We start from the raw sequence: 23,374 nt of genomic DNA, 5'->3' as shown, positions 1-23,374 counted from the left end.
GTATCCTAAGTTTTGGGCTAATATCCACTTATCAGTGAATACATATTGTGTGAGTTCCTTTGTGATTGTGTTACCTCACTCAAGATGATGCCCTCCAGGTCCATCCATTTAGCTAGGAATTTCATAAATTCATTCTTTTTAATAGCTGAGTAGTACTCCATTGTGTAAATGTACCATAATTTCTGTATCCATTCCTCTGTTGAGGGACATCTGGGTTCTTTCCAGCTTCTGGCTATTATAAATAGGGCTGCTATGAACATAGTGGAGCATGTGTCCTTCTTACCGGTTGGGACATCTTCTGGATATATGCCCAGGAGAGCTATTGCTGGATACTCCGGTAGTACTATGTCCAGTTTTCTGAGGAACCGCCAGACTGATTTCCAGAGTGGTTGTACAAGCTTGCAATTCCACCAACAATGGAGGAGTGTTCCTCTTTCTCCACATCCTCGCCAGCATCTGCTGTCACCTGAATTTTTGATCTTAGCCATTCTGACTGGTGTGAGGTGGAATCTCAGGGTTGTTTTGATTTGCATTTACCTGATGATTAAGGATGTTGAACATTTTTTCAGGTGCTTCTCTGCCATTTGGTATTCTTCAGGTGAGAATTCTTTGTTCAATTCTGAGCCCCATTTTTTAATGGGGTTATTTGACTTTCTTGAGTCCACCTTCTTGAGTTCCTTATATATATTGGATATTAGACCCTTATCTGATTTAGGATAGGTAAAGGTCCTTTCCCAATCTGTTGGTGGTTTTTTTGTCTTATTGATGGTGTCTTTTGCCTTGCAGAAGCTTTGCAGTTTCATGAGGTCCCACTTATCAATTCTCGATCTTACAGCACAAGCCATTGCTGTTCTATTCAAGAATTTTTCCCCTGTGCCCATATCTTCAAGGCTTTTCCCCACTTTCTCCTCTATAAGTTTCAGTGTCTCTGGTTTTATGTGAAGTTCCTTGATCCACTTAGACTTGACCTTAGTACAAGGAGATAGGAATGGATCGATTCGCATTCTTCTACATGTTAACAACCAGTTGTGCCAGCACCATTTGTTGAAAATGCTGTCTTTCTTCCACTGGATGATTTTAGCTCCCTTGTCGAAGATCAAGTGACCGTAGGTGTGTGGGTTCATTTCTGGGTCTTCAATTCTATTCCATTGGTCTATTTGTCTGTCACTATACCAGTACCATGCAGTTTTTATCACAATTGCTCTGTAGTAAAGCTTTAGGTCCGGCATGGTGATTCCACCAGAGGTTCTTTTATCCTTGAGAAGAGTTTTTGCTATCCTAGGTTTTTTGTTATTCCAGATGAATTTGCAGATTGCACTTTCTAATTCGTTGAAGAATTGAGTTGGAATTTTGATGGGGATTGCATTGAATCTGTAGATTGCTTTTGGCAAGATAGCCATTTTTACAATGTTGATCCTGCCAATCCATGAGCATGGAAGATCTTTCCATCTTCTGAGATCTTCTAGAATTTCTTTCTTCAGAGACTTGAAGTTCTTATTATACAGATCTTTCACTTCCTTAGTTAGAGTCACGCCAAGATATTTTATATTATTTGTGACTATTGAGAAGGGTGTTGTTTCCCTAATTTCTTTCTCAGCCTGTTTATTCTTTGTGCAGAGAAAGGCCATTGATTTGTTTGTGTTAATTTTATATCCAGCTACTTCACCGAAGCTGTTTATCAGGTTTAGGAGTTCTCTGGTGGAATTTTTAGGGTCACTTATATATACTATCATATCATCTGCAAAAAGTGATATTTTGACTTCATCTTTTCCAATTTGTATCCCTTTGATCTCCTTTTGTTGTCGAATTGCTCTGGCTAGGACTTCAAGTACAATGTTGAATAGATATGGAGAAAGTGGACAGCCTTGTCTAGTCCCTGATTTTAGAGGGATTGCTTCAAGCTTCTCACCATTTACTTTGATGTTGGCTACTGGTTTGCTGTATATTGCTTTTATCATGTTTAGGTATGGGCCTTGAATTCCTGATCTTTCCAAGACTTTTATCATGAATGGGTGTTGGATTTTGTCAAATGCTTTTTCTGCATCTAACGAGATGACCATGTGGTTTTTGTCTTTGAGTTTGTTTATATACTGGATTACGTTGATGGATTTCCGTATATTGAACCATCCCTGCATCCCTGGGATGAAACCTACTTGGTCTGGATGGATGATTGTATTGATGTGTTCTTGGATTCGGTTAGCAAGAACTTTATTGAGGATTTTTGCATCGATATTCATAAGGGAAATTGGTCTGAAGTTCTCTATCTTTGTTGGGTCTTTTTGTGGTTTAGGTATCAGAGTAATTGTGGCTTCATAGAATGAGTTGGGTAGAGTACCTTCTGTTTCTATTTTGTGGAATAGTTTGTGAAGAACTGGGATTAGATCTTCTTTGAAGGTCTGATAGAACTCTGCACTAAACCCATCTGGTCCTGGGCTTTTTTTGGTTGGGAGACTATTAATGACTGCTTCTATTTCTTTGGGGGATATAGGGCTGTTTAGATCATTAACCTGATCTTGGTTCAACTTTGGTACCTGGTATCTGTCTAGGAACTTCTCCATTTCATCCAGGTTCTCCAGTTTTGTTGAATATAGCCTTTGGTAGAAGGATCTGATGGTGTTTTGGATGTCTTCAGGATCTGTTGTTATGTCTCCTTTTTCATTTCTGATTTTGTTAATTAGAATGCTTTCCCTGTGCCCTCTAGTGAGTCTGGCTAAGGGTTTATCTATCTTGTTGATTTTCTCAAAGAACCAGCTCCTTGATTGGTTGATTCTTTGAATAGTTCTTTTTGTTTCCACTTGATTGATTTCGCCCCTGAGTTTGATTATTTCCTGCCGTCTACTCCTCTTGGGTGAATTTGCTTCCTTTTGTACTAGTGCTTTTAGGTGTTCTGTCAAGCTGCTAATGTGTGCTCTTTCTAGTTTCTTTTTGGAGGCACTCAGAGCTATGTGTTTTCCTCTTAGAAATGCTTTCATTGTGTCCCATAAGTTTGGGTATGTTGTGGCTTCATTTTCATTGAACTCTAAAAAGTCCTTGATTTCTTTCTTTATTCCTTCCTTGACTAAGGTATCATTGAGAAGAGTGTTGTTCAGTTTCCACGTGAATGTAAGCTTTCTATTATTTATTTTGTTATTGAAGATCAGCCTTAGTCCATGGTGATCTGATAGGATGCATGGGACAATTTCAATATTTTTGTATCTTTTGAGTCCTGTTTTGTGCCCAATTACGTGGTCAATTTTGGAGAAGGTACCATGAGGTGCTGAGAAGAAGGTGTATCCTTTTGTTTTAGGGTAAAATGTTCTGTAGATATCTGCCAGATCCATTTGATCCATAACTTCTGTTAGTTTCACTGTGTCCCTGTTTAGTTTCTGTTTCCATGATCTGTCCATTGGTGATAGTGGTGTGTTGAAGTCTCCCACTATTATTGTATGAGGTGCAATGTGTGCTTTGAGATTTACTAAAGTTTCTTTAATGAATGAGGCTGCCTTTGTATTTGGAGCATAGATATTCAGGATTGATAGTTCCTCTTGGAGGATTTTACCTTTGATGAGTATGAAGTGCCCCTCCCTGTCTTTTTTGATGACTTTGGGTTGGAAGTCAATCTTATCAGATATTAGAATGGCTACTCCAGCTTGTTTCTTCATACCATTTGTTTGGAAAATTGTTTTCCAGCCTTTCATTCTGAGGTAGTGTCTATCTTTTTCTCTGAGATGAGTTTCCTGCAAGCAGCAAAATGTTGGGTCTTGTTTGTGTAGCCAGTTTGTTAGTCTATGTCTTTTTATCGGGGAGTTGAGTCCATTGATATTAAGAGATATTAAGGAAAAGTAATTGTTGTTTCCTGTTATTTTTGTTGTTAAAGTTGGCATTCTGTTCTTGTGGCTGTCTTCTTTTAGGTTTGTTGAGGGATTACCTTCTTGTTGTTTCTAGGGCATGGTTCCCGTCCTTGTATTGGTTTTTTTCTGTTATTATTCTTTGAAGTGCTGGATTCGTGGAGAGATAATGTGTGAGTTTGGTTTTGTTGTGGAATACTTTGGTTTCTCCATCTATGTTAATTGAGAGTTTGGCTGGGTATAGTAGCCTGGGCTGGAATTTGTGATCTTTTAGTGTCTGTATAACATCTGTCCAGGATCTTCTGGCTTTCATAGTCTCTGGTGAAAAATCTGGTGTAATTCTGATAGGATTGCCTTTATATGTTACTTGGCCTTTTTCTCTTACTGCTTTTAGTATTCTATCTTTATTTAGTGCATTTGTTGTTCTGATTATTATATGTCGGGAGGTATTTCTTTTCTGGTCCAGCCTATTTGGAGTTCTGTAGGCTTCTTGTATGTTCATGGGCATCTCTTTCTTTAGATTTGGGAAGTTTTCTTCTATAATTTTGTTGAAGATGTTTGCTGGTCCTTTGAGTTGAAAATCTTCATTCTCATCCACTCCTATTATCCGTAGGTTTGGTCTTCTCATTGTGTCCTGTATTTCCTGGATGTTTTGAGTTAGGATCTTTTTGCATTTTCCATTTTCCTTGATTGTTGTGCCGATGTTCTCTATGGAATCTTCTGCACCTGAGATTCTCTCTTCCATCTCTTGTATTCTGTTGCTGATGCTTGCATCTATGGTTCCAGATTTCTTTCCTAGGGTTTCTATCTCCAGTGTTGCCTCATTTTGGATTTTCTTTATTGTGTCTACTTCCCTTTTTAGGTCTAGTATGGTTTTGTTCATTTCCATCATCTGATTGGATGTGTTTTCCTGTTTCTCTTTAAGGACTTCTACCAGTTTGGTTGTGTTTTCCTGTTTTTCTTTAAGGACTTGTAACTCTTTAGCCATGTTCTCCTGTAGTTCTTTAAAGTCCTTCTTGATGTCCTCTACCATCATCATGAGATATGCTTTTAAATCCTGACCTACACTTCCTAAAAGCTCTATGGTTTTGGGCTGAAAAGCCACCCTGGAAACAAATGATCTGTTCTTGTTAGGCAGAAACATTCATGACCTACACCTGGCATCAAGGCAACCGACTCCCACAGGCTATGTCCTGGGGAGGACACCGAATGTATATGAAGGCCTCTATCTCAAACTGGTCATTAGGTAACTAGGAGAATTAAAACTTCTTTAAAAAACAAAAACAAATTCACCATTCCTATAGAAACAGCACTTTGGAGTGACCAGTGTTAGGTGCTACCATCAATTAACCACAGAACAGTACTTTCCTTCCCACTTAGTCTACCAAACAAACCAAACACCATCACACATTAGAAAGACCATCCTATAAGCTGCTTGATTTCAGTCCAAAAGAAGCCACTGCTTTCCTAAGTGGTCCTTGAGTAAGAGCCTGGCTCATGGGTCCTCCGAAGCCATGGCAGGGAGAGATGTGCTAGGTGGCTACGTGGGCAGGAGAAGAAATAGAAACAAATTCCCGGAGGATGTTTTTAGCCATCTCAATGTTGTTGTGGGCATTGACCAAAGCTTTCTGAATGTCCTGGTAGGAATAGCCTTGACTCATGAGGCGTTCAATCTCACTTGAGAGCTGCGGTGAGGGTGCTGTGGCCACAGGGTTAGCAGTGGCACCTCCGCCTTGTTGATAGCTACTGGCTTTTCATTCTGAGTTGATTACATGGACCTATGGTTAAGGGAAATGCAATTGCTGATTCAGCCACCAGAGATATGGTTTTATGTTTGGCAAATGGACGTCATGCATATCCCAGCTTTTGGTAAATTATGATATGTACATGTGTCCATCGATACCAGTTCTGGTGTCCTACATGCCTCTCCCTTGACAGGGAAAAAAGCAGTTCATGTCATATCTCACTGCTTAGAGGCTTGGGCTGCATGGGGCAAGCCTCTAGTGCTGAAGACAAACAATGGTCCTGCATCTACTTCTTCTAAATTTAGTCAATTTTGCAAACAAATGCAAGTGAAACATATTAGTGAATTGCCCTATAATCCACAGGGCCAAGGCATTATTGAAAGAGCTCATCATACTTTGAAACAATATTTACAAAAACAAAAAGAGGGTATAGAGGCTATGACGCCAAAGATGGCTCTATCCCTTATAATATTTACTCTTAATTTCTTAAAATTGGATAATGCTGGGAGATCACCAGCTGAAAGGCATGGACAATGGCCTCAGCCGCCTAATGAAATGGTCAAGTGGAAGAATGTCCTTGATAATAAATGGTATGGCCTGGATCCCATATTAATCAGCTCCAGGGGAGCTATTTGTGTTTTTCCACAGGGTGAAGATAATCCACTTTGGGTTCCGATGCGACTGACAAGGACCGTGAAAGATCAAGATGAATCCCAAGATGATCCTGTTATTCTTACTCCTGATGATTGAGACTGGGATAAGAATGCTTTTGTGGGCCATAGAAAGATCATGGCCAGTACCTTTACCGGTACATTCCAATTCTTCTACCTTCCCTTTGTTTTTGGCAACTGAATATTTTTAAAGAAAAAGATTATCTCTAATTGGGCAGATTCCATTAGCCAAAATAAAGTGAGCTCTGGAGTGTTATTTAATACTTTAACGCAAGTTGCTCAAGGAGCACAGTCAGGCTCAAGTGATGTTGGAAATAATGTAACTTCACCTATAAACATCACCACGATTATGATAAATGGAAATGCGGCTATTCCCAAAAGATCACGATGTCCTGTTGGCAATTCTACTGCTATATACAGCGTGCCTTGGTGCCGTCCGGACCTTGCATTTCCTATAGTTTTTTCACCTTGTCAATCAAAACATTTTTCCTCGGAAAGAAATAGCAAAGGGTTTTGTTTTGTCACCTCCATTGGATTTTGCTATAATGAATGATAAAGGAGATGCTACAGGAAAAGAAAATATTTGGCCATATTACCAATGGATTTTAAGTAATGAGGCAGGTGCTAGTACCAGTTTGTCAGCCTTTGCACTGCTGACTGGAACCTTTCATGAGATATTGAATGTTTCTGCCACACTTTCCAATATCTCTGCTCATTTAGATAATGTGGCATCTAATAGAGTTATCAGAAATATGACTACTTCTCCATTAGAAGTCTGTGTTAATCCTCCATTTTTCTTTATATTGGCTGAATTTCAAAATAATACAGAATGGTTAGATTGTACAAATGTCACTTGTTTTTTGACGCAATGCTAGAATAGAACTAATTTCTTAGCCTTAGTGGTACATTTACCAACCTTTGTCCCTTTTGAGGCAGATCCAGAGAAGTTCCCAATCATGAGTCTTCTTCGGCAAAAGAGAGATTTTGAAATCACAGCTGCCATTGTTACTGCCATTGCAGTGTCCATGGCATCAGCAGTTACTGCAGGAATTGCTATGGCCAATCAAGTTAATACTGCTGACACCATAAGTCAGATAGCAGAAAAAAACGTCTGAGGCATTGCTTACCCTGCAAAGGGTGGATTCTCATATCACCTCAGGATCAATGTTAGTGAATCAAAGAGTAGATATTTTACAACATAACATAGAACAGATGATGGATGCCATACAAATGAGTTGTGTGGCATCAACCCCGCATGTGTACATTACTCCCATTAGGTATATTAACAATTCTTTCATTAAAAGTACAGATTTATCAAATTGTCTGAAGGGGAACTTGTTGCAGGAGTTGGAAAGGTTGCAGACGAAGCTGCAGATACAGATCCTGGACCTTAATGGAACCAGAGTGAAACCAGTGACCCTTGGAGACTTCACCTCTTGGCTTACCTCTGCATTTTCTTACTTCAAGGAATGGGTGGAAGTGATTTTGTTTTGTGCTGCTATAGGCTGTGGACTGGTATTCATGCTTTGGTTGATTTGCAAAGTCAGAACCCCACAAAAACGTGACAAGGTGATTATAACTCAAGTACTTTAAGCCATTGAAAATGGCACCTCCCATGAAGTTTGGTTATCTATGCTCCAGAACTAGTTGGCATCTGTGTCCTCTGCTCTTGCACCCCATGGATCTATAGATCCATTGCACTGGGATGAGAGAGACTCAACGATCATTGATTAGCCCTTGCACACCTCTGAGGTTTCCTCATCGCACGAGGTAGGGTGATCATGATTTGCCCTTCTAAATCCTTCTTGATCGTTTTGTGCTGAGGAAGTGTGAGACTAGATCGTCAGATTAGGCCTTTTCTATTAAATAAAAAAGGGGGAGATGTGGGAAGCCACAAATGCCATTACAAGATGGCGCTGGTTTCAGGAAGCCGAAGCCCAAGAATATGGGTAAACAACCAATGTGCACATGTGCCATAGAGTTTTTTGCCAAGTCACTGCCTGGCCCGAGGCCTATTAATGAGGTACTGAAAGCATAACCAATGAGGTATAGACACGCCTCTCCTAGGCCTATATAAGCAGTGCCTTTCTGAGGCTCTTGGTCTTCCTCCTAATGAAGCAATAAAGCTTTGCTGCAGAAGAATCCAGTTGTACGAGTGTGTTCTTGCTGGGGAGAAATTAGCTCGGGACAAACTTTATTCCATTCATTGGGTATCAAGTAGCCTTCTCTTGCTAAACCTTCTAAAATAGATACTGTGAACGGGCATTGATAATCAGTGACTGCCAATTCGCCTGCGGTTTAGTTTCACTTTTGCGAGACAGCTATCGGGAGTTTTCTAAAAACTCTTTAGTAAGAACTAGGAGGTAAGCACCCTCTCTGCCCTTTTCTGCCTGCTCAAGGAGGTCTCTGATGATTCCCCAATTGCTAAAAAGGACTTAGGGGCATCTTCTCCTTGTTTTATCAAAGTATTAATATCTTTGCCTACTTTAAGTTAAAGGGTGTATTTCAGAACCATTTAATACCAGCCATGGACATCTCTCATCCACAAGACAAAAATATTTTATTAAATCCCTTTTTTTTAAACTCTTATCCATCTCTCCTTAAGAGACCCCTTCATCTCTTGACTAAAACTGTCTCTTTGGACAGAACATTCCCCATGGTTAATGGGACAACAACTGAATGCCTAGGCTTACCTCTCGACGTCCAAGACACTCGAGCAAAGTGGCGGGAAACTGTTACACTGTCTGTGCGGTACCTCTTGAATCAGTTGTCCGGAGGGTAGTCATACCTCGTGCCCCACAGAGCTGACGATGGGCTTGGAATTTCTATTGCACCCCCCTCCCATAAGTACTTCTCCTTTTGCTTGTATTGCCCTACCCCTCCCACTGATAATTATCTGTACTTCCCCTTTTGCTTGTGCATTTAAACCTCGGGCCTGACTAATACATTTGGGGCTTTGATGCATTCCAGAACGCTTTCCATGTCATTATTCGCACAAGGCCCTAGTCCCTCTCTACGCCCCACTTGGTTCTTAGGAGGAGGTCCCCTTGAGACCTTCGAATAACTGGACCTGCTGGACGGGTCAACCCCTGAGAAACAAGAAGTTACAAAGCCCATGGCCTGAAAAATCCTGGGAATTATAACTGCTCCATTGGTGAAAGATATATTGCCTAAAGAAAAAGACAGGACTTGGCAAAAGTCAGAAAAAGACCTTTGAGTCTGAAAGGTTGTTGGCAAAAATTTAAGTTTTGGGAGGTCAAAAAGAATCTGTGAGATCTGCTTATGTCAATGGTAGTGAGGTGTCTGTGGAATTAAAGGAATTTGTGAATGTACAGGGAATGTCAATACACAAACCAGCTGCAAAGAGTGGATCTGTCAAAGAATAGAAGGACAGGGAACAGCTATAACTTGAGGGGCAAGCTGAATGGAAACAAACTGGAGATGAAACTAGAGATTTGGACACAGCTAGAGATATGGGGATGGGAGGGTGATAAATTTACTAAGCAGTGACAATATAAAAGACAGAGAAGTGAGTCAAACAGGAGTGTGTGTTCAAGAACAGAGGGAGAGAAACCTGGGAAAATATCATTTTCCTTGAAAATACAACATTCAGGGAGATAGGGAGATGAGAAGTTTTAGGTACAATCCTTCCCTAAAGAATACATCTGTGATAGGGCATGGTGGTGCATGCCTTTTTATTTATTTATTTATTTATTTATTTATTTTGGTTTTTTGAGACAGGGTTTCTCTGTGTAGTCCTGGCTGTCCTGGAATTCACTTTGTAGACCAGGCTGGCCTTGAACTCAGAAATCTGCCTGCCTCTGCCTGTGTGGTGGTGCACGCCTTTAATCCCAGCACTCGGGAGGCAGAGGTAGGCAGATTTCTGAGTTCGAGGCAAGCCTTGTATACAAATTGAGTTCCAGGACAGCCAGGGCTACACAGAGAAACCCTGTCTCGAAAAACCAAAAAAAAAAACAAAACAAAACAAAAAAAAAAAAAACTAGGAATGAACTGGGTGGCCATGCTGATTCACTTTTCCTAAGCAAACACAATTATGAAGACTAACCTAGAGGCTCTCTTGATTGACAAGCTCTCCAAAACTTAAAGAAGCATCAAAAGTCTATGAAAACCCACAAGCCTGGTGCCCACTAACATGGACACCATCCTGCGACCATGTAGGCAGCAAAGCTGGGAATCCTGTGATCCATAGAAACCCGAATCTCCATGCCCGGGGCAGGTGACTTTGGCTGCTGGCTATCATGCCCAGGTCACAGAGCACAGCTGAGTTCACCACAGGGTTTAGATTTTGCTTCTGTACCCTTCCTCCTCACTACAGGCTAAACAGGAATGCAGCTAAGATTCCCATACTGGATGTGAACTGAAGAGTAGTGCACGGATGACGTCATGGCATGGAGCCAGTAGAGCCCCAGGCATTAGCATTTCATTTGCAGAGCAAGCCACAAGACTCTTGTGCTCTATACCTTGTGGGTAACATAGTTCTTTCTCTGCTTACAAATGGATCACTCCCTCCCCAAAGAGAAGAAGTTTTCTTAATCTTTATCTAAAATACGGTCCACAACTAGCATCAGGGCTTAGACATACCTATTACTATTTATTGTTGTGGTTGTTGTTGTTATTTCATTTTTCTTTTGATTTATTGGATATTTTATTTACATTTCAAATGTTATCCCCTTTCCTTGTTTCCCCTCTGAAAACTATCTATCTTCTTCCCCCTCCCCCTACTCACCCACTCCCACTTCCTGGCCCTGGCATTCCCTACACTCATAGAGCCTTCCCAGGATCAAGAACCTCTCCTCCCACTGATGACCTACAAAGCCATCCTCTGCTACATATGCAGCTGGAGCCATGAATCCCAACATATGTACTCTTTAGTTGGTAGTTTACACCCTGGGAGCTCTGGGGGTACTGGTTAGTTCATATTGTTGTTGTCCAATAGGGCTGCAGACCCCTTCAGCTCCTTGGGTCCTTTCTCTAGCTCCTCCAATGGGTACCCTCTGCACAGTCCAATGGTTGGCTGTGAGCCTCCACCTCTGTAGTTGCCAGGCACTGGTAGAATTTCTCAGGAGACAGCTATAACAGGCTTCTGTCAGCAAGCACTTGTTGGCCATCCACAATAGTGGCTGGGTTTATGGATCCCCAGGTGGGGCAGTCTCTAGTTAGTCATTCCTTCAGTCTCTGCTCCATACTTTGGAACTCCTCCCATGGGTATTTTCTTCCCCCTTCTAAGAAGGATGGAAGTATCCACACTTTGGTCTTCCTTCTTTTTTGAGTTTCATGTGGTTTGTGAATTGTACCTTACGTATTCTGAGCTTCTGGGCTAATATCCACATATCAGGGAGTTCATACCATGTGTGTTCTTTTCTGATTGGGTTACCTCACACAGGATACTTTCTAGTTTTATCCATTTGCCTAACATTTTCACAAATTCGTCATTTTTAATAGCTGAGTAGTACTGTAGTATGTACCACATTTTCTGTATCCATGCTTCCATTGAGGGGCATCTAGGTTCTTTCCATCTTCTGGCTATTATAAATGAGGCTTCTATGAACATGTGTCCTTATTATATGTTGGAGCATCTTCTGGGTATATGTCCAGGAGTGGTGTTATTATTACATGAAATTGTTTTAATTTGAGACAATCCCGCCAAATTGGCCGGGTTGGCCTTGAACTGAACTTCTCCTGCTTGAGCCTCCTGAATACTTAAGATTGTAGGCATGGGTGACCAGGCCTGGCTTCAGATCCATCAAATAACAATGAACACAGTGCAGGAGTATTCGGGGCCTGGGTGAGACTGACATTCTTTCTGTATAGAAGGTAGTTTGCAGTGTTGTATGTCTGGAATGTTTGCCCAAAATCAGGGCAAATGTAAAGCTGATAAACTGAGTGCTCTAGACAGGACCCCCAGTTCTACACATACATTATCTCTCCTTATACACCAACTTCCTTTCATTTAGTGGTTATTTTATGTGTGTGTAAGCATGGGTGTGCCTCTATCCATGTGCAGAAGCACAGGGACTGAGTTTGATCCCCAGTACCCTGGTACAAGCTGGTCATACTTTAGTGCTTCTGTGATTTTGCACTGGGGAGCTGGACATAGGAGGAGCACTGTGTTTTATTTACCAGCCAGTCAAGCCAACTTGGTGATTTCATGTTCACTTCAGAAATCTATCCTCTCAGAATATGAGATGGAGAGCACTAGAGGGAGCCACCTGGTGTGGGATTCTGGCCTCCACCTCTATCACTCATGTAAGACAAACGTTTCAATTCAATCCACACACTAACTCACTCAAGCAAGAAGATTGATGCTAAAATAATCAGTTTTAATTAACATCATTTCATAAAAGAGAAAACAAGCAAACCACACACACTAACAAACAGCCTGGAGAGCTTCCTGAAGAAATATATAGGGGCCCCAATATAGGGGAATGCCAGGGCCAAAAGAATGGGAATGGGTGGGTAGGGAAGTGGGGGGCGCTATGGGGGACTTTTGGGATAGTATTGGAAATGTAATTGAGGAAATTATGTAATAAAAATATTAAAAAAAAAAAAAGAAATATATAGGGATAGAGACGGACAGGGCTCAGGAAGACATCTGAACACAGCGAGGCAGCACCCTTCGAGAGTGTTCCCTGACCCAGGGGTGCTTCAGGATGTGGGCCAGGCAGAGCCGCTCTGAAGGATGGTACCTAAGAAGCTTGGAGATCAAGTCCTGGGCTCCTGCAGGCACTGATGAAGGAAACTTAAAATCCACCTAATGAGCCAGGGGAAGAAGAATAGAATCTAGTTATTCTCTTTTTGTAATCTCTCTGTGCTATAAGTCTCCTCATGGCACCCTTTTGGTTTTAGCAGATTATCTTTTGTATACATTTCAGTCCCAAAGGCCCACACAGGAGCCATCACTATCTGGCTTCCTGGTGAATGTTGTGCATGTGTGTATATGTGTGTGTGTGTGTGTGTGTGTGTGTGTATGTATGTGCGCGCGTGCGCACGCACGAGAACGAGCGTGTGCTCGAACACATCATACATGGTGGATGCATCTGTATGTATCACTGGAAGTGCTGCTCAAAAAGGGTGGCTTCCCCACCAGCAGCTCATAGCAGAGGACCCCAATGTACCACAGATCAACCATCTCATTGCATGGTTTCTGCTCTATCATTTCCAGGGGGGCAAGTAGTCCAGAGTCCCACATATTGTCTTTCTCCTAGAACAGGACACAGAAGGTTGCACTGTGCATAGGCTTAAAAAATGGGAAATCGTCGCTGTCCAGCTTCCAAGGAAATGGGAGACACAGGGACATCCTGAAGAGTCACTCCTGTGCATGCCTGAGGCAAGGAAAACTGTTCATAAACACCAACTGTTAATATGGTTCAAGATTCAGAGGGGCTATAGGAGGTGAGTCAGGGGGCAAAGCAATTGGAAGGGGAATTCCTGAGGACCTGAGTTCTATCCCCCAGAACCCACATAAAGCCGGGTCCATGACTATAGTCCTAGAACTTCTATAGTGAGATGGGGAGGCAGAGGAGAATCATAGAAAGTCTTTAGACCAGCTAGGCAACTATGAAAGAGCAAACAAAAGACCTTGTCTCAAATAAGGTGGAAGGTGAGGGACTGTCTTGAAGGTGTCCTCTTACATGCCCACCCTCCTCCCAGACACAACATGGCACATGTGTACCTGCATGCACATATGAGAATAAACACAGGTTTTCTTTTTGTTTAACATTCAGGGAAAGCAGATGCATATAGTAATAGCTCACATCTCTTAATTCTGGCATTTGGGAAGGTTGCAACAGGAACCAGTCCACAACCAGTCAGACAAGGCAGGGCTGGAGAGATGACTCAGTGGTTAAGAGCACTGGCTGCTCTTCTAAAAGACCCTGGACAGATTTTGCAGCATCCATGTGGCTGCTTAAAAACAACTGATGCCCTCTTCTGGCTTCCACGAGAACAGGCATGAAAAACGGTGCACAAGTCCTAGATGCAGGCAAAACATCCATACATAGAAGATAAAAATTAAAAAAACTAAACCAACTCAGAAAAAGTAAATACTATAAGGGAAGAAACACTAATCTCATGTTTTAAAACATGGTGCAGCATATCACCTGTAGCATAACATCACAGGATTGCTGTAAGTCTGAGGCCAGCCTGGTGGTCAGAGTCAGTGACTGAGGAAGATTTATGATGTACATAATGCTGGTGTGCGTCTCAAAAGGAACCAAGGAAATGTAGCTCATCAACATGGAGAAATTCCTTCCTGGGATGCTTGCTAATTTTACATGGAATCTTACTGGCAAAGGCAAATACTGATAAAGACTAGGAAAGCAAAGCAAAGCTCTATTTGCATTGTGTGTGTATGTGTGTGTGTGTATGTGTGTGTATGTGTGTGTGTGTGTGTGTGTGTATGTGTGTGTGTGTGTGTGTGTACATGCCTAAAGACACACACTAACAAAGACAGAGGAGGAGGACATTCAGTGTCTTTATTAAGCTACTCATGTATTTCTTTAAGGCAAGGTCTCTCATTGAATCCAGTCATTTCTGCCAGTGGCTGGCTAGCTTTTAGGATCTGCCTGTCTCCATCACTCAAGGCAGGGGTTAAAGTAATCTATAGCCACAGCTATATTTGTACAGGTTCTTTCCATCTAAACTCAGGTTTCCTGATCAGAAAGGAACTATTCTTATCTACTGAGTTCATTACCCTACCCACCCAATTCTTTCAATTTGCAAGTTGATTTTAAAAGTGTGTATTTGGAAAGGTGCTTGATAACCACAAGGCCCAGTTTGTATCTGGGCCTTCCATGTGAGATGAATTCACTTGGGAAATGCCTCACTAGTATGAGGTTCCTACCCCTATCCCATCCAACCTACCTGAGGGAGGGGGTATACACAGACCATTCAAAGTCTGAGATCTTCACCTGACCATTGAGGCAAAGCACGAGATTCTCTGGCTTGATGTCCCTGTGAATCACCTTCTTTTCATGGCAGTAGGTCAGGGCATCTGACAACTTCTATATTATCTGTGTGAACAAAAGCAGTCTGATGGGGGGAAGACTTTCACAGATTCCCTGTAAGGTAGAACAGACATTACAAATTTTATCATTACTATGGAATCTCATGTTTTCGACAATAATTCTATTGTCTCTTTGTGTGTATACACACAGCAATGGGGAGCATAGAGGACAATCTTTAGAGTGGTGCCTTACTATCGACCTTGTTTTTCAGCAGGGTTTCTCTCTGTAGCTCTTACTATCCTGGAACTCTCTCTGTAGCTCAGGGAGTAAAGGCCTCAGTCACCACCACTTGCCTCTTTGTTCTTTTTAAAAGAGGGCCTTCACTGTCTGGCCCAGGTCAGCCTTAAACTCATGAGATCTGCCTGTCTTTAAATAGCACGATGGTTATAAACTAGCCAGCCCCCACCCCTCCACTATAGACTTAGCAGAACAGGAGCCAGACACAGAAGCTGTGCTGAGTGTAGCCTCCCCCAGCCTTAAGTAGGCTGGCTCAGACCTTGCTGCTATTGTGAATGAGACCACAAGAAATGGTCCCTTCAGACCCTGTAGCCCCCTGGGGCCACACTGATTGAGCTCCCAAGTGGGAGGCTGAAGCTGTATGGTAGAGAATGTCAGAGAAGTAGAGACCAGACAGATTTCTGATCAAGGCCCAATGTTTACTAAGGATCTGTGCTTATAAAGGGGGGAGGCCCATCCCCCACCATGCCAGGCTTCTTGATGCTTTGTTGCTAAGTTGTTAATGATAGTCTGTCAGAGCTATTAACATTGGGTCACCAAGTCCACAGGTTGTGGGCTATCTCAGGAATTTCTCAGGAAGTCAGGTTCAGCCTCTCACCTGTAGCTACTTCTTTGAAGAAGAACAGCCACAGGTGACAGAACAATAGAGCCATCTAGGTGGGAAGGCTCCACCCCAGGTGGTCTCATTCACAGAGGCTGGAAGGTCTGAGCCAGCCTACTCAAAGCTGGGGGAGGCTACAGCTGAGACAATCAGAACATTCCCCTAAAGGATCAGAGGGAAGGCTACAGGAGTCAAAGATTTTATTGTCCAGAAAAGCCAACTGATGGTGCAGGGATAGAGTTCTAGGGCTTTTCTTAGAGCACCCTACAATTTCTAGGTACCTTTTTCTTTTTTCCTTTTATGACATAAGGTTGCACTATGTAACCTTATGGCCTGAAACTTGATATGTAGATCAAGCTGACCTTGAACTCCTGAGCCTTCTGCCCCAGCCTTCAAAGTTCTGGAATTATAGGCCAGCAACACTATGCCCAGCTAGCTTTCCAATATATGTTTATGGTTTCATTTTCTATCTAATAGAGTTGGACTTTTCATATACTATTTTCATTGCATTTATTTCTTATTCTGTGCCTATATATGTGAATAAGTGCATGGAGAGGTACAAGGACAACCTTCTGGGTTTTATCTCTCCTTTAACCATGTGGGACCCAGGATGCTGGTGTTCAGCCTAGGCAGCAAGCATCCTTACCCAATGAGTTGTTTCTCCAGCCCCAGTTGCAATCTAATGCTTGATAAGAACGACACCAGGTGTGGTAGCCAGCACTAGGGAAGCAGAGGTAAGAGGATTTCTGTGAGATTAAAGCCTTCCTGTCTATATTGTTCTAGGTCAGACAAGAAGTGAGAGACCCTATCTCAAAAAAAATCTAATCTATCAATAATAATATTCTGTAGCTACACTGGGGATTAACCTAAGACCATAAACACACTAGACTAGAACTAGACCAACAAGTTACATGTAAGCACACCTAAAAATCAAAACCACACAAACAAATAAACAAACAAACAACCCTCATGGAAACAAAGAGTCCAAAGCTGGGTGGCCTATCATCCTAGGAGTTACAAGGTTGCAAACTCAAGGTTAACCTGGGCTATACAGGATTTCCAAGTCATTCTGAGCTGCTTAGAAAAGACTCTGCCCCAGGAAGGGAAATACAGCACCCTGAGCCAGGCATCATCCTGGAGATTTCAGGGAAGCCTGGGCTAGCCTGGGCTATCTACCAAGATTTCCTGCAACTCAGAACAACAAGAGATGAAGGCCAGCAAGATATCTCAGTAGGTAAGAGAGCTTGCTGTATACAACTGATGACCTGACCTTCATCCCTGGTAGCCACATAAAGATGAAAGGAGAAAACAGACTCCTCCCCAAGTTGTCTCATGACTTCTATATGTACCCACTATGGCCTGTATGCTCCCCCACCCCACATCCCACACTACTACACAAAAGAGTAAGTTAAGAAGAGTTGGGAAGGGATATTGGCAGCTACAATCAGTAACTGTCATCACTGCGTGCATCCTTGGTCCCAGAACTCCCCTCACCGTGGCTGTACGCTGCTGGTCCAACTCCTGATTACTCTGAAGCTCCTTATAGAGCTCACCTCCTGGAGCATACTCCAGAATTAAGTATATCCGAGTGTCATCGTAGAAGTAGTTGTACAGGTGAAGGATGTTCGGGAGTCTGAAGGAGGAAGGAAGGAAGAGTCAAGGCAGGCAAGATGCATAGCAAACAGAGACATTTGTTGCCAAGTGTGCTAACCCGAGTACCACTCCCAGAATCTGTATGTGGAAGAGAGGAACTAATTCCTGCAAGTTGTCCTCCACATGTGTCCTGTGACTCACATGTAGCCCATGTGCCACCACTCCCCGTAAAACAAAACAAAAGAAAATAAAATTGCTGAGTAGTGCAAGACTTTAATCTCAGCACTCCAAAGGCAGGTGCAGGCAAATCTCGAGTTCAAGAGCAGCCTACTAGATCTACAGAGCAAATTCCAAGACAGCCATGGCTACACAGAGAAACCCTGTCTCCAAATTACCAAAACCAAAACTAAGTAAGTAGGTATAAGACAAAACCGATTACTTTGGGGCAGAGTTTCACTGTGTAACTCTGGATGACCTGGAACTCACTGAGAACCATCAGGCTGGCCTCACACCCAGTGGTCCACATGCCTCTGCTTCTCAGGGGCTCTGGACAAAGGAACACCTTTTTTAAAAAGATGTGCATCACCTGAGGAGCAACACTGGGGGTTGACCTCTGACCTGCACATGTGTGTACACTTGAAACTGGTGTGTCTGATACCAGGAGAGAATTGTCCTAACTGGATGAGTTAGAAAAAATCTTCAGGTGGAAAACAAAATGTTTATTTGGGAGTCATGAAGACTGAGTTCAGAGGTCAAGAGCAGCAAGAGGGAAGCAGGCGCTGGAGAACTCCACCTCTGAGTTCTACAAAGATCAGGCTTACTGTGGTGTGCCTGGATCTCTACTTCCCTTCGTAGTTGGTGCTCCAATCCCTCCTCCTCTATCTCAGACTTGAAGAGGAACTTCAGGGCCAGGATGAAATGATTTTCCTTGACCCGAGCCAAGTACACACACCCAAATTTCCCCCTGCCCAGAGGACTCCCAATTTCAAAGTCACTGATGGTGAAATGATTCCTGAATAGATGGAAGAGATGACCTCATATCAGAGACTAGGAAGAGTCAGGGGTCCCCAACCGCTCCCCTTCCTCATTCACTGAGCTCACAACCTCAGCACTGGTCTTCCATAGGGAAAATAGCATTTTAGATCCATGAGCCAATGCTCCTCTTGCCCTGCTTACTAGTCACCTGAGTCCCATTTTCTTTCTTCTAGAAACTTTGGCACCTGGTTGAGGTGCTGGGCTCCATCTGGCCAGTAGCTAAGGAAAGAGAGAGAGGAAAAATGGGCCTGGTGATGCTAAATAGCAACCATAGTCTGTGGGAGGTAGACAAGGAGGCAGGAATTCAAAGTCACATTGCAATCCATAGCTACTTTGAGGCCCACTTAGTACACAAGAAAATCACCCTGTCAGAGACTGGGGGAGGGTGGGAGGGGAAAGGGTATTGGAGAGGGAAAGGGGCATCAAGAACATTGTAGGGAGGGCATGGAAGGGAAAGGAAAAAGGGAGAAGGTGAAAAAGAAGGACTGCAGGAGAAGTAGAGATGGAGAGTGAGCCCAGGAAAAGATGGAGGAGAGAAAAGAGAGGGAGGAGAGGGGAAAGGGAGAGGGAGAGAGCAAGAGGGACTTAGGGATAGGAAGAATGAGGCAGAGAGAGAAGGCTGAAGCCTTCACTGCCAATGCACACACACACATTCCACAACCCTGGCTGGGGACCTCAGTGACCTCTAACTGTCCCCATCCTGCTGCCTCATCCTCCTGCTTGCAGGGATCTATCATATACATGCCACCACCTTAGAGTCGGTCCAGGTTCTCCTATCTCTTACTTGTGTGTGAAGCCCAGCCTGAAGGAGGTAACTCTTCCCTGAACTCTAAAGAGGTGAGGGTAAGTTGAAGTCCTGATAGTTTCTTAGATCCTGGAAAAGGGTAGGCAGGTAGCACTCTGACTCCAGCCTCCCCAACCACCGTAACGTCTCACCCACTCTGGGACACAAGGGACACACACACTGGTAATCCTGCGCTTTGGCAGAGTCTAGTAGATCCCAGCTGATATCCATTGGTTATCTTTCTGAAGTCATAAGCATGCCCAATAGGCCCATCTGAGAAGCCAGGCTGCTTGCCCTATAGGATGGTGGGTGTGGGTCCAGAAGTTGCCTAAAATCACTAGCAAGGAAAGTACCATTTGAGGAGGTCAGCAGGAGGGGCATTAGGTGTTTGTGTAGGTACAGAGGACCAGCAATCAACCTCGAGGACCCCATAGTAAGAAACAGTAAATATGTGTCACCTCTGTCATATACGATGAAATTTATGTTTATTAGAATAGTGAATTAAAATCTTTACAAATCCTGCACATGCCTTTAATCCCAGCACTCAGGATGCACAGGGCATCTCTGAGTTTGAGGCCATCCTGATCTAAAAGAGCAAGTTCCAGGACAGCCAAAGCTACACAGAGAAATACTGTCTTGAAAAACAAAGTATTGGGGGTTAAAAATCCGAAATAACCCAAGCAAAGCAAGATACAAAGCAAGATACTGAATTAGGCAGCAAAAACTGACCAGTAGGAGATAGCAACACAGACTTGGGAGCTGACTGCTTATTGGGACGTCCATCCACAAGTAGATGACAAAAGTCTATTGTCCTCAGGCTGCTGCTGATCAGGGCCACAGAACTTGGGAGCTGAAAATCAACTCCAAGCCAGAATATCACAGAAAAATTTTAAGTCTGAAACCATCAACATCTGCTCCAAGTTACAGTTACATATTCCCACCCATCAGGATTTGCCAGATCCAGGATGACATGCATTGTTCCTGCCTCTGAGACAGGACTAGCAGGCATGGGCCTCCACAAGTGTCAGTAATGCTTGTTTGTATAACACTGTACGTATTTTATGTTCCTATTTCTAGGAATGTCCTCCACTTAACGTTAATGACTTCATGACAATCAGAGACAGCATGAGACCAGGAGGGGAGGAGAAGGTGTAGCTATTGTCTCTGCAAAATGGCAAACTCATCTGAAGGTGGGCAACTGTCTGTCCTGCAGAATGTTTCCCCACCTGCAGGTCTGTTCCCAACCTGTGGTCTGAGAAAAATTAGCCTCTCCCTTCCAAGATGAGCAAGTGTTCCAAGACCTTCCCAAAGCTCCTGACCTTTTCAGTACCCAGAGAGGTCTTTAGGAATTAAACTTAATTTGACACATATTAAAAATGGAAGTTCTTTTCAAAAGGCTTCAGTTTGTTTCTGCTTACAAAACAAATTTTAAAAACCCCACTTACTTTGTGAGACTTTCTTGCAAGTGATCTTGTTAGTTTGTCATCCCTTGCCCTCTGCCACCTCCCTGCCCCAAGGGTCCTTTTTGAATGCTGGGTATTTTGATAATCCTTATGTAGACCAGGCTGGTCTGGAATTCAAAGGGATCTGTCTGCCTCTGGCTCCAGACAGCTGGGATCAATGGCCTGTGTTTCCACAATACAAGTCCAATCCAAGTATTATAACCCTCCCTATGCAGTAAAGTTTTTGTTTCCACAAAGGCTCACTACTTTCTTTTTTTGTTGTTGTTTATTTTTTTGTTTGTTTGTTTGTTTTTGGGTGTTTTGTTTTGTTTTTGTTTTTCAAGACAGGGTTTCTCTGTGTATCCCTGTGTAGTTCTGGAACTCACTCTGTTCAAGCCCAGTCTGGTCTTGAACTCAGAAATCTGCCTGCCTCTGCCTCTCAAGTGCTTGGATTAAAGGTGTGTGCCACCAGTGCCCAGCTGGCTCACTGCTTTTAAAAGAAATTGACAGCCTGGAGCAATGATGCTTTCCTGTTCTTTTCAGACTAGGCAATGTGAGTAAAATTGTAAAGACCAACTCCAGCTAAGGGGAAAAACAAAGCACCACCTGAAAAACAAGCAAACACACTTGTTTCCAGTTGTATTCCCTTTGCATAGGCTTGTACTCACAGAGACACACTCCTCCCCTCCCCCCTGCACTCCCAATATGAACACACCTCTGCCTCCCAGGTGCTGGGATTAAAGGCATGCCCTACAGCCAGCCAGCTAAGAGATATATTTTAAGAGTAGTCACTATGCTAAAATCCAAAATCTATAGCCTTCCAGTTTTAGTTTTTATTGCTTGAGGTTTGATTTTTCTTTAGTTTTTGTTGTTGTTTGTTTGTTTTTTGAGACCACGTCTCACTGTAGCCCAGGTTGGTCTGGAATTCACTATGAAGCCCATGTCTTGTCATGTACCCAATGGACACCCTGGGCTGTGCAAAGTAGACTGGCTTCAAGCCAAAGTTATTCAAAGTGCTGTCCTTTCCAGGGGTTAAAGTACTCAACAGCATAGTTCTAGCATAGCCTTAGTTTCAGTGGATTACAGAAAATCAGTACTGACTGAGTGTGCTGATTCACACCTGTCTATAACCTTGAGGCCATCCTAGTAAATTAAGGAAGAGAGTGGGAACAGAGGAAAGGAAAGTGTGTGTGTGTGTGTGTGGGGGGGGGGGTGTCAGTATAGGGGAGTGAGTGAAGGAAAGCCTTGCCTCAGAAGTGAGCTAAATAGAGTTGATTTCTATTTTTTGCAAAGACTTGATTTTCTCTCTCATGGACATCCTTGAACAGTTGAGGGTGACCTTGAGTTCTTTATTATCTTGCTCCCATCTTCCAAGTGCTAGGATTGTAGTGTATGGTTATATTTTTTAAAGATATATTTATTGGATGTTTTGAGTTAGGATCTTTTTGCATTTTCCATTTTCCTTGATTGTTGTGCCCATGTTCTCTATGGAATCTTCTGCACCTGAGATTCTCTCTTCCATCTCTTGTATTCTGTTGCTGATGCTTGCATCTGCAGAATGTGTCCCCACCTGCAGGTCTGTTCCCAACCTGTGGTCTGAGAAAAATTAGCCTCTCCCTTCCAAGAGGAGCAAGTGTTCCAAGACCTTCCCAAAGTTCCTGACCTTCTCAGTACCCAGGGAGGTCTTTAGGAATTAAACTTTATTTGACCCCTATTCAAAATGGAAGTTCTACTCAAAAGGCTTCAGTTTGGTTCCTTCTTACAAAACAAATTTTTAAAAAGCCCACCTAATTTGTAAGACTTTTTTGTAAGTATCCTTGTTTGTTTGTCATCCCCTGCCCTCTGCCACCTCCCCACCCCACGGGGTTCCTTTTTTAGCGCTGGGTATTTTGATAATCCTTATGTAGACCAGGCTGGCCTCGAATTCAAAGGGATCTGTCTGCTTCTGGCTCCAGACAGCTGGGATCAAAGGCCTGTGTTTCCACAACACAAGGCCAATCCAAGTATTATAACCCTCCCTATGCAGTAAAGTTCTTGTTTCCACAAAGGCTCACTACTTTCTTTTTTTGTTTGTTTGTTTGTTTTTGTTTGTTTGTTTGTTTTTGTTTGTTTGTTTTTGGGTGTTTTGTTTTGTTTTGTTTTTCAGGACAGGGTTTCTCTGTGTATCCCTGTGTAGTTCTGGAACTCACTCTGTTCAAGCCCAGTCTGGCCTTGAACTCAGAAATCTGCCTGCCTCTGCCTCTCAAGTGCTTGGATTAAAGGTGTGTGCCACCAGTGCCCAGCTGGCTCACTGCTTTTAAAAGAAATTGACAGCCTGGAGCAATGATGCTTTCCTGTTCTTTTCAGACTAGGCAATGTGAGTAAAATTGTAAAGACCAACTCCAGCTAAGGGGAAAAACAAACCACCACCTAA

At 42.9% G+C, this 23,374-nt stretch overlaps 1 pseudogene; it reads right to left on the bottom strand.

The window, feature by feature from the left end:
- Positions 1 to 12,844: 12,844 nt before the first annotated feature.
- On the bottom strand, positions 12,845 to 19,706 carry LOC147003655 (aurora kinase C-like; annotated as a pseudogene).
- Between the last annotated feature and the right edge of the window lie 3,668 nt (positions 19,707 to 23,374).

Source organism: Mus caroli, unplaced genomic scaffold (genome assembly GCF_978045245.1).
Source record: "Mus caroli unplaced genomic scaffold, Mus_caroli_1 scaffold_8, whole genome shotgun sequence".
NCBI lineage: Eukaryota > Metazoa > Chordata > Mammalia > Rodentia > Muridae > Mus > Mus caroli.
This window is presented reverse-complemented; position numbering and strand designations above follow the sequence as displayed.